The following is a 14,621-nucleotide window of genomic DNA, read 5'->3' as shown; positions in this document are numbered from 1 at the left end:
AGCCGTTTCATTGAGTTAAGAAACTTATCTTCAAACCAAACCTTAAAAAAATTAAACTACTAAGAATCCTTGGATACCTAAACAAGCCAAAAAAAACAAGGGACATGCTTCTAATCTTAAGACGTGGTTCTGATCCAATGTTGATCAGATTAGCTCTGTCCTTGTCAATAGAGGGAACATGCGGGCCATGCTTAACTTGTCATTTCTCACCAAGAACTCTACCTGAATCCTATATAAACCCACGTTCATACACCTCATTTATTACACCACCACACTCTGTTTTGGTTTTCTGGCATAAGCTGAGCATAGCTTGAGAAGAAAAAATGGCTGGTGGAAGGGAAGAAGAGGATGTGAGAGTTGGGGCAAGCAAGTACTCAGAGAGGCAGGCACTGGGCACATCAGCACAGAGCCAAGAGAAGGACTACAAAGAAGCAGCCCCTGCTCCCCTGTTTGAGGCAGAGGAGCTGAGGTCATGGTCCTTCTGGAGGGCAGGCATAGCAGAGTTTGTGGCCACATTCCTCTTCCTCTACATCACCATCCTCACCGTAATGGGGGTCAAGAGAGCACCCAACATGTGCCAGTCTGTGGGCACTCAGGGCATCGCATGGGCCTTTGGGGGCATGATATTTGCTCTTGTTTACTGCACGGCAGGCATCTCTGGAGGGCACATTAACCCTGCTGTCACATTTGGGCTGTTCCTTGCGAGGAAAGTGTCCTTGCCAAGGGCACTTTTCTACATGCTGTGCCAGTGCATGGGGGCCATCTGTGGGGCAGCGGTGGTGAAGGGGTTTGAGAAGGGGATGTATGATGTTGGGGGAGGAGGGGCTAATCTGGTGGCAAATGGGTACACCAAGGGAGATGGCTTGGGGGCTGAGATTGTGGGTACATTTGTGCTGGTTTACACCGTCTTCTCTGCCACCGATGCAAAGCGTAGCGCCAGGGACTCCCATGTGCCCGTCCTGGCGCCCCTGCCGATAGGGTTTGCAGTGTTTTTGGTGCATTTGGCCACCATTCCTATAACTGGGACTGGCATTAACCCCGCTAGGAGCCTGGGCGCTGCCATTATCTATGACAAGGATCATGCGTGGGATGATCACTGGATTTTCTGGGTTGGACCATTTCTGGGCGCTGCCCTAGCCGCCATTTACCACCACCTCATCATCCGCGCCATTCCCTTCAAGTCCCGGTCTTAAGAAAACTTTTATTTCCATGTTTTTTAATGGTGTGTTATGGCTATATCTGTGTTACTGGTTTAAGATTGATATGCTCAGTTGGAATTGCTGAGAAAGGACTATGTATGTACCTGGTAATAAAGTTGCTTGATTGGGGGTTCTCCTCCGATGTAACCTCGATCTGTTGCTGCCGGTAATTAAAGCTGTTTTATTTGTTTCTTTGTCGTTGCGTTCGATTTTGTAATGACTTTTTTCTGGATATTGCTTGTGAAACCTCGAAATTTTGTGACCAAATGTTTCGAATGTCCGATCTCACGAACTTCTCTGTCAAATTTAACCGCTATAGCGAGCACATGACTTGTTTGTAGGAATTGAATTAGAATTGGATTGTAATTTCTAAGGGTTCGTTTGGTTCGTGGAAGATGACAGGAATTGGCTTTTTCAAAATTCGGATTTGAAAATTTGTGCGTTTGTTTCAAAATTTGCAAAATGGAATTAGCATATGCAACTTCTAATTTTGCCTCAAAACCAGGTTTTCCAAATTCCTACTAGCAGGCATAAATTGAAAACCAAAATCTGAATTGTTTTTTAAGGAGTGTAAAAACAATAGATTGGACTACTTTTTGAAATTTGCCTTCAACTCCAAGCTTACGCACTTCACACGCATCTTCCGAGTGAAACCAACAGTTTTAGTAAAATCTCAAAAATCGAAATGAAGATATGCAAAACCTTGATTTAGCTAAACCAAGGTTTGTAGAAATCTGGGTTATTTAAATTCCACGAACCAAACGGACAAAATTTCAAATTTTTAATTTGGATGTGCTAAATTTGAATTGGAAATTGAAAATTGTATTTTTATTTTAAAGTCATAATAAGAATTTGATATTCTATTTGAGGAGGTGGAATTGGAATTTGCAATTCTCATTTCACTTTTTCATATTTGATAATTTTTTGGGTTTACTTAATCAAGTGGGTTTTTCAAGATGTCATTAACGAGTTTGAATTTTTGGTACACTATTAGTTTAATTAGATTTCTATTTACAACTCTCAAAAGATTTGAAATATTTTTGTTTTTGGGTTTTATTTTTCATTTTCTGGGTTTCACTTTTCTTCCAAAGAAATTGGCATCCATCGCAGGGAGAATGCCTGACTCACACACAAAAAACCATGGAAAAATTGAAACCTAGGATAGTAATTTTAGTTCCATTTCTTGCATTATCAAATTAAGATACATTTAGAGGATAATTTTATGTACAATTGGATGCTAAATTAATTGAAATATGTTAGTTAAACATAGTCCTCATCACAACATGCTCTAAATCAATTACTCAACAATATTTGGTGATAGATAGCAGTCACGTGACATAATATGAGCAAGGTTTTCAAATTAAGGTAAGTTGAGATTAAAGCAACCAAGCAAACACTGAGTGAAGATTATAATGGATCACATACATATTACAACTATGCTCAATTGCCCAATAAAACTACCAAAAAATGATATTGTCATTATTGTCTCCATCGCAAGATCCTCCTCAGTATCACATAGAATCCCTAACTCAAATAGGAAAAACCATTAAAACAAATAAATTTAAAAATATGAACTTAATTTTATTTCAATTTTAGTTTTGTATCACCAAACATGGGAATAACATATTCCCAATCAAATTGTAGATGAACCAAATAGAACCAATCATATTCTGAAAACCCAAATCTAGAATTCTGACAATTTCTGAATTTGAGACTAATGCTAGAATTACAAATTCCAACAACCAAACAAACCCTAAGATAAGACAAAGTGACCACATTGAGGAAAAGATACAATAATCTTCTAAAAAGAAATAAGAGCTTCTGATAACATTCACAAGATAATAGGATCAAAGATAAAATAAGTTTGTGTTGCAAAGAAATATTTTCAATAGGTGGTATGTTTTCAATCTTATCATGTTCTAAAATTGGTTGCTTTAAAAAAGCACATTGTTTTAATTTGATTCCTCTTTTCAACTAAATCAATCAGGTGTCACTTTTTCAAATAGTAATATGGTGTTAGTTTCTCTAATTCAAATAGTAAACCAAGGTCAATAGAGTTTGCACTACTGAAAAGGGGATGCTAAATCCACTCTTAAGGATGCAAAAGAGCTACAAGTGCACAATAATGATTAATAGCAATATCTCTAGAAAGTTGCTAAATTGGAGCTCAAAAGGTCAAAGATTGCATAATGGCAAAAATGAACTACCAAATTCATTTATATAGGGACATAAGGAGTCAATTTCAGCAAGAACTTCACACTATTGAATTGTGAAAGTCTGATGAGTTCAATGCCTTATCCATTTTTTAGACTAGAGGCAACCTTTTAGAGTGTCAGAGTGTTAATCTCATTATGGTTTTGACAAAGTAGTGACAAACACTAAGTCATTATCTAGCATAGTTGGTTGGTCATCACTACGACCGAACCACTACTTAGGTCGAGTGGATAGAGCATGTCGAGCATAAGTGTCTAGACAATACATGTCAAGTGATATGACAATTAGTGTCAAGTAGTTGGTGTGTGTCAAGTCACTATAGTGTCGAGAAAATAGAAGGTGTTGAGAAAATAGTGTGTACTGAGTGATTCAGGTACTGAGCAACAGTATGTGTCGAGCCATTCAAAAGTTGAGTTACAACAGATAGAGCATAGTTAAGGCGATGTCAAGTAGCTAGTCAATGACATATATGTTTGAAATGGCACAAAATCCTATGTAAACCATTTTAGGCCAACAAGGACATTAATTTTTGATATTAAGAGAACACATGCAACCAATAAAAAAAAGGGAAGCATTAGGTGGTAATAACAATCAACCAGAGTTGTTGATTAAGACCTAAATTGTTTCCCAAATGCCTATTTAAAGAGGTAAACCCTAAGGGGGAGTAGTCATGAAGCAAACTGAAGTATTATGTGAAGGAGAGAGAGCATTCATGATGGAGAGGATGCTTAATTGAAGAATCAACAATGCAAAATTAGCTGATCAAAATAGATTTAGTTGTGAAGTCAAGCAATGAAAGATTAGAGAAGATATATTAGATCAAGAGGATCCAAATACAAACTGTAAAGAGGAGATCTGACATCTAGTAGAGAGGTGCTAAATGAAGGATCAGGTACTGAATCATTTTGATAGGCGATATAGGGTAGATATCTCAACAAAGAAGTCCTAACAAACTTTTGTAAATCTCCTAATAGAGTACTTACTTAGTTTTGAGTTTAAATCCTTTAGTCAAGGTAAGACCTAACAGTCTTGTAAGTCTTTAACGGGCAGACCTCTCATAGGGTAGATCATAGTTTATGATCAAAACTTTGTAGCCATAATTGGCCACACTTTATTACTGCAATAGTAAAGATTTATAGGTGTCATCCCCACCCCAACTTTACCTTCTCATTGGAGGGTTTATGGGTAACCAAAATATTATGTGTTATGTGTTTACATTATGCTATGGATGTGATGCATGCTTACATATTTCAATTTACATGTTAAGTAATGAGATGGATGAATGGTGAAATGTCTTTAGTGTAAAATTTTTAGTGTAAAAGTTTATATTTGCAACAATTGGTAGCAAAGCCTTGTTCTCTAGAAAGTGAAGCTTGATTCAATAAAGGCAAAGGTAGATGTTGAGAAGGTAAAGAACCAGATGAACAAAGCCTGGAGAAAGAAATAAGATTGTAGCACATCGAGTCCAGATGAGATCACTTTATCCAATGGATCAGGTGATCACATCACCCCCAACTAGGCAATTAAAGGTATGTGTGGAACTGACATTTGAAATGATATATTTTGCATCAGTTCCAAGCATTTAAGTAATGAAAAGGATCTATCAACATATATAAAGATGAAATGAAGTGATTACAAGAAAGAGACAATATATCATTATGTTTTTTTATGTGTTGTTGCCGAGTATTCGAAGAATTGCAATAAGTGCCAAGTAATGAGGTACTATAGAGACTGCGGAGTTAGCTATATTGGCTGAGCATATTGAAAAATCCTATAGTGACCTAGCTTATAGCTATATATGCACTAAGCATTAATTTAAAGGTTTTTCAAGGCTATATACTCAATTTTTTGAGTCATTTTCATTTACTAGAAGATCAAAGAGCACGAAGGCAATTTGAGAAAGAGATTCCAATGACTGCAAACTAGATTCAACTACTACACAACATTTTACATCAAACCAAAAACTATTTCACTTGTGTCAAGTTATATTTTTTCACATTTTGCAAACCCTAGCAAGTGAAAATGGTAGCGATTTCATCCACTGGAGTAAGGAAGGATGGTAAAGAGGTTACCAATGTTCAATTGACTAGCAATGATGTTCATCAACCTCCATTTCACACAATTCCAAAGATCGCATACAAGGGTGATCTGTCAAGAGCTTTATCAATGATTCTACCAAAGGTTTTAATGATTCAAGATGTAAGATGTTGTTATACATGCAAGGTTGGAGAGGTTGGAGACCTAGAGATTAGAGAAGCCTACTAGAATTTGTGTGAGAATGGAAGATTTGAAGGAAGAGAACAAAATCATAGAACGAAAAGGGTTAACGTGTGCAATAGATTTTTCCCATGTTTTCAAAACATAATGGATTAAGATTGTATTGAGTCGAATTCACAATAATCAACTATGGTTAGAGAATGGACCTATCAGAGAATTATTCATAGGGTGATAGGGTATCCTACCCTAGATAGATTGAAGACATTGAGAAGCGACACAAAATAATTAATTGAAAAGAATACTGGAGCCATATGGAATAAGAGGGGAATGACAATTGATACAATTGCATACCCTATTATTGCATTTACAATGCATGTGATTGCACATAGATTCTACCATTTAAGCCGACTCAATAGTGTGCTATGCATTGTCATTGACTTAGGTTACAAAATCATTAAGAAAGATCATAACTATGACCTAGTCGAGCTACAACTTCAACAATTGTTAGAAAACCTAGAAGCTATTAGAAAGGCAAAGAGTTCTTCATGTAAGTTTGGAGTCACTTATTATTTCCATATTCTTCTATGTACAAAACACATTTCCTACATTTGGCAAGGTAGTATGGAAGACCATTCAGTCTATTACTCAATAGATAGGTGAATTTATTGATCAACTAGGAGAGAATTTTGATTTATTAATGAATAGTTACTTTGAAGATTTCAAGAAATCAATGAAGCAGAGATCAAGAATTCATGTGTCTCTAGTGGAAAAACATTATAATGATGTTTGTTTCCTAGTAGATTCTGACTATACATATGTTTAGGAAGCTATTTCAAGGGTTAGATGGTTGAGACCATTACCTTATGAGGTAAGTGTTGATGAATCATTAATAGTCATCACTGTACTATTGGCATAAGAGATAGACAAGGACACAACATCATTTAGAAATTATGAAGAGGCCAAGTCAAGGATTACCATAAACTTGCAAATTTCCACCATCAGAAAGAAAGAAAAAAAATGGTGAAGAAATTGAAAGAGAAGTTTGGTGAAGGAGAAGGAGAAGGAGAAGAAGAAGATGATGATGATGATGAAGAAGGTCAAGGACCTCTACAGATTACACAAGGACAAGGTGAAGATCAAGCTTCAGAGGATGAAGATGAAGCTAAGAAAGAACCCAAAGAAACTAAAAAGAAGAGGAAGGTACAACAAAAGAAAGTGCAGAAGCTGAAGAAGATAGAAAAGAAGGAACATTAGAAGCTAGCTACACCTTTGACAAGGTCAAGCATAAGGGCAACCACTACACAAGCAAAGGAAGCTCAATTTGTAAAAGGTAAAAGGAAGATTGATACTATAGAACTGAGTGTGCTTGCAAAGAGACTACAGAGAAGTTTGAAACTACAAGATGAATCAAATGATGAGAAGAGTAAATTAGATGACATTAGTCAATTCAAAGTTGTAAGCCACAATCCCTCATCTAATATTGAAAATCTATGTGAGAATGTTAAGAATAATGTAGATTCATTTAGATTTGCACATTGATTTTGATAAGTTGGATAATGGAGATAAGAATAATGTTGACGAAGCTATTTATGATATGATGGCTACTTTTAAGATTACTCCATTGGAGATTGCTAACTCTATACCTAAAAGCTTTTATGAAAGAGTTGAGCATAAATGGAAGTTTCGTCTATTGACTGAAAAGAAAATTAGAGAGGCTACTTTAACTCAAGTTATACCTAAACTTGATAAGAAAACGATTACAAAGGTTGTAGAGAAATACAAAGAGACATTTTCTCCTAAATACAAAGCATTTCATATCTTGACGAATCAAGTAGAAGAGGTGGTAACCTAGAGTTAGCTACTTTGGAAATCAATCTATGGGTTGACCACAAAAATAACGGAAATAGTGGAAGAGAAGAAAGGAAAAGAGGAAGGAAGAACCTGGAAAGGATGAAGCAAAGAAGGATGACACACAAGAGACCGCATATGTCAATGTATTGAGTATTAGTCCTCCACAAGGAGAGAAAGGGAGTCAACGAGACTCTGTGACTATTGAAGACATACCTGATAATTCTACAGAGAATGTGAATCCACTTAGTGAATATGATATAAATAAATTGCAACAAGAATCCACCAATACAACTGTTATATGCTCAAATCCTATATTGGTAGGGATTGATGAATCTCAAAAGGTTGAGATTGCATCCACTAGTGAACAACAACAAGACACATCTAATGTGACCCCACTTGTTGTAGAAGCTAAGGAAAAAGAATCACATGATCAATCTTAAGAAAAGGTTATGGAGAAGAAAGATGAGCTTACAAATGTACCATCTTTACTACCTACTATTGCCATTGAGATGAAAGAGAAGGAGGCAAATACACCAACTATATCATTGTCGAGTCTACAAAGCTCAGGATTGCCAGCAATTGTAATAATTGACAAGGAAGTAAATGAAGAGAATAAGGGTGAGGAAGATAGTCCTACACCCAAATTCCCAAAACATATTGAAGATCAAAAGGAGGATAGTCAAGCTAAAGGGGATAATAAGTCTACTAAGATAGAGGAATAGGCGGCCATATAAAAACTAGTTACTTTACCAGAAATTACAACTCCTCCTAGCAACAAGATTCTTCAGAGACTAAGTACTCAAGCAACTCCGTTGCAAATATTAGTGCCGAGTACTAGAACACCCAAGAGTGTTAAAACTACATCACTGGAGGATTTTAGTTTAGATGAAGTGATTATTTTACCATAGTGCAATCCAACAACAATCACACTGGAAGAAATGGAGATACTCTAGTAGGTGCTACAAAGAAAATCATGACAAGAGAAGCTCAAGAGAGAGAGCACAAGAAAAAATAGGTTTTGCATGAGATCAAAGACTTTTTTACTGATGCTTTTGATATTTCAAACTCATTGTCCAATAAGCCTATCTTAGAACAACTTGTACATATAGTAGATAGGATAAAAGATGAAGATATAGAGACCAATGTAAAGTTATTAGAATGGTCTGAAAGGAAGTTTCACACCAAGGTCATGGATAAGATACTCGATGCCATTGAACTAAGATAGGTTGATTTGTCAACTAAAATGGACAATGTGGAGACGGTTTTGGATAATGTTTACTCTTTGTATAGTAAATTATGCAATGTTGATTTCTTTACTCAAGAAACTCAACAAACAATTGCCAGATTGCAAGGAGATCTTATGTCTACTGGATCTACATTGAAGACATCTCTTGGCACCAGTTGGTTACATTTTCAAAGATTATTGCATACACAGAGTTGGCTTGTTGAGTTGCAAGTAAAGGATGCAAATATAATGTCAAATTTGATCAACATTTAGTCCATGTTGACCCCACATATGGAAGTTTTGTAGAAAGAACTAGCATTTGCAGAGAGATTTTTAAAGAAAGATTCCCATCTTTCAACACAAGAAGATCTAGTTGATAAGGTAGGAAATCTAGAAATTTAGATCCAATCATTAGATGTAGCCAAAGACAATTGGGATTCCTTCTTAGGAATCATTATGAACATACACAAGATATTTTTGGATAACTATACTTTAAGTGTACCACCCTCACAGGCATAAGTGTCAAAAAAGGGAGATTTTGTACATTTTGAGAATTTTGAGAATTTTGGAGAATTTTGTCAATGTAGCTATCTACTCAAAGGGAGTCACAGATCTAAAATGAAGTATTTACTTAGGGGGAGTAAGATAACAAGGTAATGACAACATTTTTGCAAATTTTGAGATTTTATAGAGACTGAGCAACATATTATACATTGTCTGACTTATGCATGAAATAAGATAAAATATGCCATGACAAAGTGTTTTTGCTAGTCGTTTCAAAGGGGGAGATTGTTAATCTCATTATGGTTTTGACAAAGTAGTGACAAACACTTAGTCATTATCTAGCATAATTAGTTGGTCATCACTGCGACTGAGCCACTACTTAGGTTGAGTGCATAGAGCATGCTAAGAATAAGTGTCTAGCTAGTACATGCCGAGTGATATGATAATTAGTGTCAAGCACTAGTAGGTGTCGAGCAGTCAATGCATGTCGAGTCACTTTGGTGCTGAGAAAATAGAAGGTGTCAAGAAAACAATGTGTGTCGAGTGATTCAAGTGCTAAGAAAATAGTGTGTGCCAAGCCATTTAGAAGCTGAGTTACAATAGACAGAGCACAGTTAAGGTCGAGCATCAAAAGCCTATTGATATTGAGTAATTAGTCAATGCCATAGATGTTTGTAATAGCACAAAATTCTATGTCAACCATTTTTGGCTGATATGAACATTAATTTTTGATATTAAGAGATAAGGATCAAGTCATATCTCACATCTCTATTCAACACATGTAACCAATCAAAAAAAGGGAAGCATTAGGTGGCAATAACAATCAACTAGATTTGTTTATTATGACCTAAACCCTAAGAGGGAGTAATCATGAAGAAAACTAAATTATAATGTGAAGGAGAGAAGGCATTCATGATGGAGAGGCTGCTTAGTTGATCATAAAAAAGTTAGTTGTGAAGTCAAGTAGTGAAAGATCAGAGAAGATATATTAGATCAGGAGGATCAAAATACAAACTATAAAGAGGAGATCTGACATCTAGCAGAGAGCTTCTAATCGAAGGATCAGTTACTAAATCATTTTGATAGGTGATACAGGGTAAATCTCTTAACAGATTAGTCCTAACAAAGTTTTGTAAATATCCTAACATAGTGCTTACTTATTTATGAGTTTAAATCCTTTAGTCAAGGTAAGACCTAATAGTCTTGTAAGCCTTTAATAGGGAAGACCTCTCACAAGGTAGATCATAGTTTATGATCAAAACTTTGTAGCCATAATTGGCCACACTTTATTGCTGCAGTAGTGAAGATTTTTTGGTGTCATCCCCACCCCACTTTTACCTTCTCATTGGAGGGTTTCTAAGTAACAAAAATATTTTGTGTTATGTATTTACATTATGCTATGGATGTGATGCATGCTTACATATTTCAGTTTACATGTTCAGTTATGAGATGGATGAATGGTGAAATTTTTTAGTGTAAAAATTTTCAATGTTGATTCACCCCCCCTCTCATAACTTATTTTCCCATTTATATTTCCAACAATCCTAGGACCTTTGAAACTTCAAAAGTACAAAAAGAGTTAAAAAATCTAAGCCTTTCCAAGTGGCCTTTTGGTATTTTGAGGTGTTAGAGGTCCTAAGACCTCTAAAATTCTTAAGTATTGAAAGGGCTACAAAGACTAAGTACCAAGAGGGGAAGGCCAAAAAAAAAACAAATAAAGGAGAAAGGACCAACAAGGAAGACTAACTAGTACACAACTATTGGTAGCTCACTTGGGCCCATAATTTGACATGTCTAATACCTAATCAAGATCACCTTAAGGACCCTAAACCAACTAGAAGACCAAAAACAAGAGTGGGTCTTTTTTAGGCCAAGTGGCCACAATCAAGTATGTGTTGTAGAACCACAATAGTAATGATGGTTATTTTATCTTGGTTCATGTGACTAACAAGGATGAGATGTCTTAGTTCCATTATGGGAAGAAAATTAAAGTCCTTGGTGTGCAAGTTTACATGGACCCTTTTTTTATGCCAAACCAGTTTCTTTTGGTTCTAGCTTCTTGTTTCTTTGAGGCCTTGAGTTAGCTTCCAAAACTAGCCTAATCCATCACATTTACAATTTGTATCTTTAATTCCACAACTCACCAAAGGGACGATATAATCCATGTCCTTAATATCCTAGCATTAGCATTATCCAAATCTTACATAAAATAATAATGAGTTGGAGAAGTTGAATAATAAAGTAAAAGTACAAATAGAAAGCATGTAGTATATGCTACAAAATAAATTAAAGAGAAACTACAATAGTCTTGGTTTTCCTTTTGAGAATTACAATTTATAAGACCAACTTCCCAATTTGATGCTTCCCTTTTAAACCATGAAATTTCTTGTTCTAGGGAAACTAGACCCCAAGTATTTTTTTGTCTTTAGCAACACACTCACTAAAAAGTGCACAAATTCCCTTGCAAAAATATAATCTTATCTATGTAATAAGTTATATATCAACAACTTGAAAAAGATCGAGATATTAGCAATAAGGGAAACAAAATATAACCAAAGGGGAAAAAGGAAGTTTGTTGGTGGATCTCCACAAAATTTTCTCATACACACCTAACAATGAAAATACTGAAATAGTAAAAAATATATATAAAATGAAGTAAACGAATACTTCACAATTGGAGGAAAATAATTCTGTGTTTAGAGGATATAAGGGGGGAAATAAAACAATACAAATATCCTTCTCTACCACATGAAATTAATTAGTTATTATCCCTTGGTTTAGTTTTGTTGGAAATTATAATACCAACTACTTAATTTTTTCTATTACTTTTAGAAACTCTATGTTCTCATTAAGTTAATAAGCATTAAAATAGTAATATTTTTTGGATTCAAAAGAATCTTCATTTACTACTCTTTAAATTGTTTATTGTCACAATTTTTGTATGTGGAATCGTTTTGTAGTCAAATCTCAACATTGAGTGAACATAACATTTGCAAAGATATCACATTAACTCCTCTAATATGTACATGGTTGCATCGACTTCTTACACTTAAGGGGTATTCTAATGTTACTAATCTCTTCCTCTCCTATCACATCTGTAAGCTTCTATCTAATGTATGATCATATTTTTGGTATGCACTTTCTTGACAGAGTCTAGCTTCTATATAATATATGATCATAGATTTAGTACACACTCTCCTAACAAAGTCCAACTTCATAGAGCTATAAGAAGTTGTGCAAAGTTGTAGATTGTAATTGTGCTTGAATGGGGGAGATGGACTCAATTAGATGTTTTTAAAATGTAATGTTTCTGATGTTGATATAAATTTTTTAAAATTTTAATTTTCTCCCTTTTCAACTCCTCCATTTGACATTAGATCCATTTGAGGAAGTGATGATGTTAATGACAAGAAGATTCTAGAAGAAAAGAAAGAAATTGTTAGGTGAGAGAAAGTTGGGTCACTATTGTCAACAAGGAAAGTGGATTGATATTTGGTCAGAGAAAAAGTAGCTCTAAGATTGTTCGGAGTATGAAAAGGTTGCACTAAATGGAGGTTGTTAATAAAGTTTGTAGCTATCTTAAAGCTAGAGGGAGAAATGGTTAGAAAGAAAATAAAATCTACCAGCAAAGTGAGCCAAATGTTGGAGTTGAAAGAAAAGTAATTGCCAAAGAGACACAAATCACTTATTCATCGCTTTGAATAAAATCTTCCAATTCAAAAGGATGGAGTCATAACTAAGAGAAAAACCAAATTAAAGATAGAAAACAAGCACATTGGCAGTCAATGTGAAGACATCAAACAAAGGAATGTTGAGGAAATGCTAGCATGGTCAAATTTTCCCTCAAAATTAGAGGATGGGGAGATAAAAGTTTATTCGCAATTTTAATAGAAGACGAAGTGTTTGGCCAAATTAAAAGAAATCATTGGTTTGCAAGAATTAAAAAAAACATTGAGAAGAGAATGCAATAGTTAAAGTAGAAATCCTACCAAAAAGGAGGTGATTATTGTTAATGAACAGCTATTTAATGAAAGGAAATAGGAGAAATATGAGATAAATTCATGTAATAGTTGCAGCCCCTAGTTTCAAAGTCTAAAGAAACTACCATCGAGGAAGAATAATAGCTAGTTTATTTAAAAATTTAATGACATTTGTTGAAAAGATAGAAGTTGTAGTAGTTGAAAACTAGTAACACCATTTGTTTTGAAGAAGAGTGATGATTTTTTTAGAGAATAAAGGGTTGTCATTTCAAATGAAGTCATTGTTATTGGATAAAGTTGGAGAACATAAGAAGGAAGATGTCATTAGAAGTTGTGGCTATTGATCTCATTTTGGTTTTGACAAGGCAGTGACAAAACACTTAGTCATTCTCTAGCAGAATTATAGTGCAAGTAGAGTGAGTAGTGCATGCGGAGTGAGTAGAGTGAGCCGAGCAAGAAGTGCAAGTTCAGTGATCAAAGCAAGCCGAGCATAAGTTGCTAGATAATACATGTTGAGCAATATGACTAGTTGATGCCAAGCCAATAGAAGATGCTAAGCAAGTTAGTATGTGCCAAGTGATTCAGGTGCCAAGTAAACAGTAAGTGCCAAGCTATTTAGAAGTTGAGTTACAACATAAAGAGCACAATGAAGGCCAATCATCAGAGTCTTTGGATGTGGAGTGAACAATTTTTGACATAGTTATTTGTTATGGCACAAACTCCTATGTAAACCATTTTTGGTTGACATAAAAATTATTTTTCGATTGTAGAAGATAAGGATCAAGTAATATTGTGAATCTCTATGCAGTGCATGCAACCAATCAAAAAAGGGAATGAATTAGGGGGTAAGTGCACCAAGTTGTGGTGCCAAAAAGGGGGTATAAGTGGACACCTTTTTTTTCTTTCTAAAATTAGCAAATTTTGAACTTCAACAAGAATTTGAAGATAGTTACATTCAAAATTTTAAGATATGACAAAAATAAAAGTAGTAGTCCTTTGAATCTAGTTTCTAAACTACTAATTTTTTTTCAAAATGGTTTAGTTTTAGGTCCTCAAAAAAGGGGGCCCTAGAAAGTGGTACTATTTATTCAAAAAAAATATAACATAGTACAAATTGTGGCCCCCCAAAAATTTTAACTTTTTTTTTTTTTGAAATTCTTTAATCACTCTAGTCAAAAGTTATCTAACACTATGTAGTTTATCCCAAATTTTTCAGGTTATTTTATAATATTTATTTTTTTAAATAAATTTTTTAATTGGACACATCCCAAAAATGTGAAATATCTGTGTGCTCCCCCTATAAATGATTGAAAACTAATCTAAAATCAAAACTTCTTTTTTTCAAAGTGTGTAGAATGGAGTCTAGTTTTTGAAAAAGTAAGCTGTTGCAAAATTCGATGAACGAGCTAAAATTTACAACCCAATTAGTAC

General features: G+C 34.8%; 1 pseudogene across 1 annotated transcript; it reads left to right on the top strand.

Annotated features, from left to right (window-relative positions):
• The first annotated feature begins 266 nt into the window (after positions 1-266).
• On the top strand, positions 267-1,393 carry LOC149572622 (putative aquaporin PIP1-5 pseudogene; annotated as a pseudogene). The gene has a single exon (XR_016359939.1). The product of XR_016359939.1 is annotated as a putative aquaporin PIP1-5 pseudogene (transcript).
• The last annotated feature ends 13,228 nt before the right edge of the window (positions 1,394-14,621 follow it).

The sequence above is a fragment of the Cupressus sempervirens genome, chromosome 2 (genome assembly GCF_028749045.1).
Source record: "Cupressus sempervirens isolate cs-2001-9-10 chromosome 2, ASM2874904v1, whole genome shotgun sequence".
In the NCBI taxonomy this organism is placed as follows: Eukaryota; Viridiplantae; Streptophyta; class Pinopsida; order Cupressales; family Cupressaceae; genus Cupressus; species Cupressus sempervirens.
Note: the sequence above shows the minus strand (reverse complement) of the source record. Positions and strands in the feature narration are given on the sequence as shown.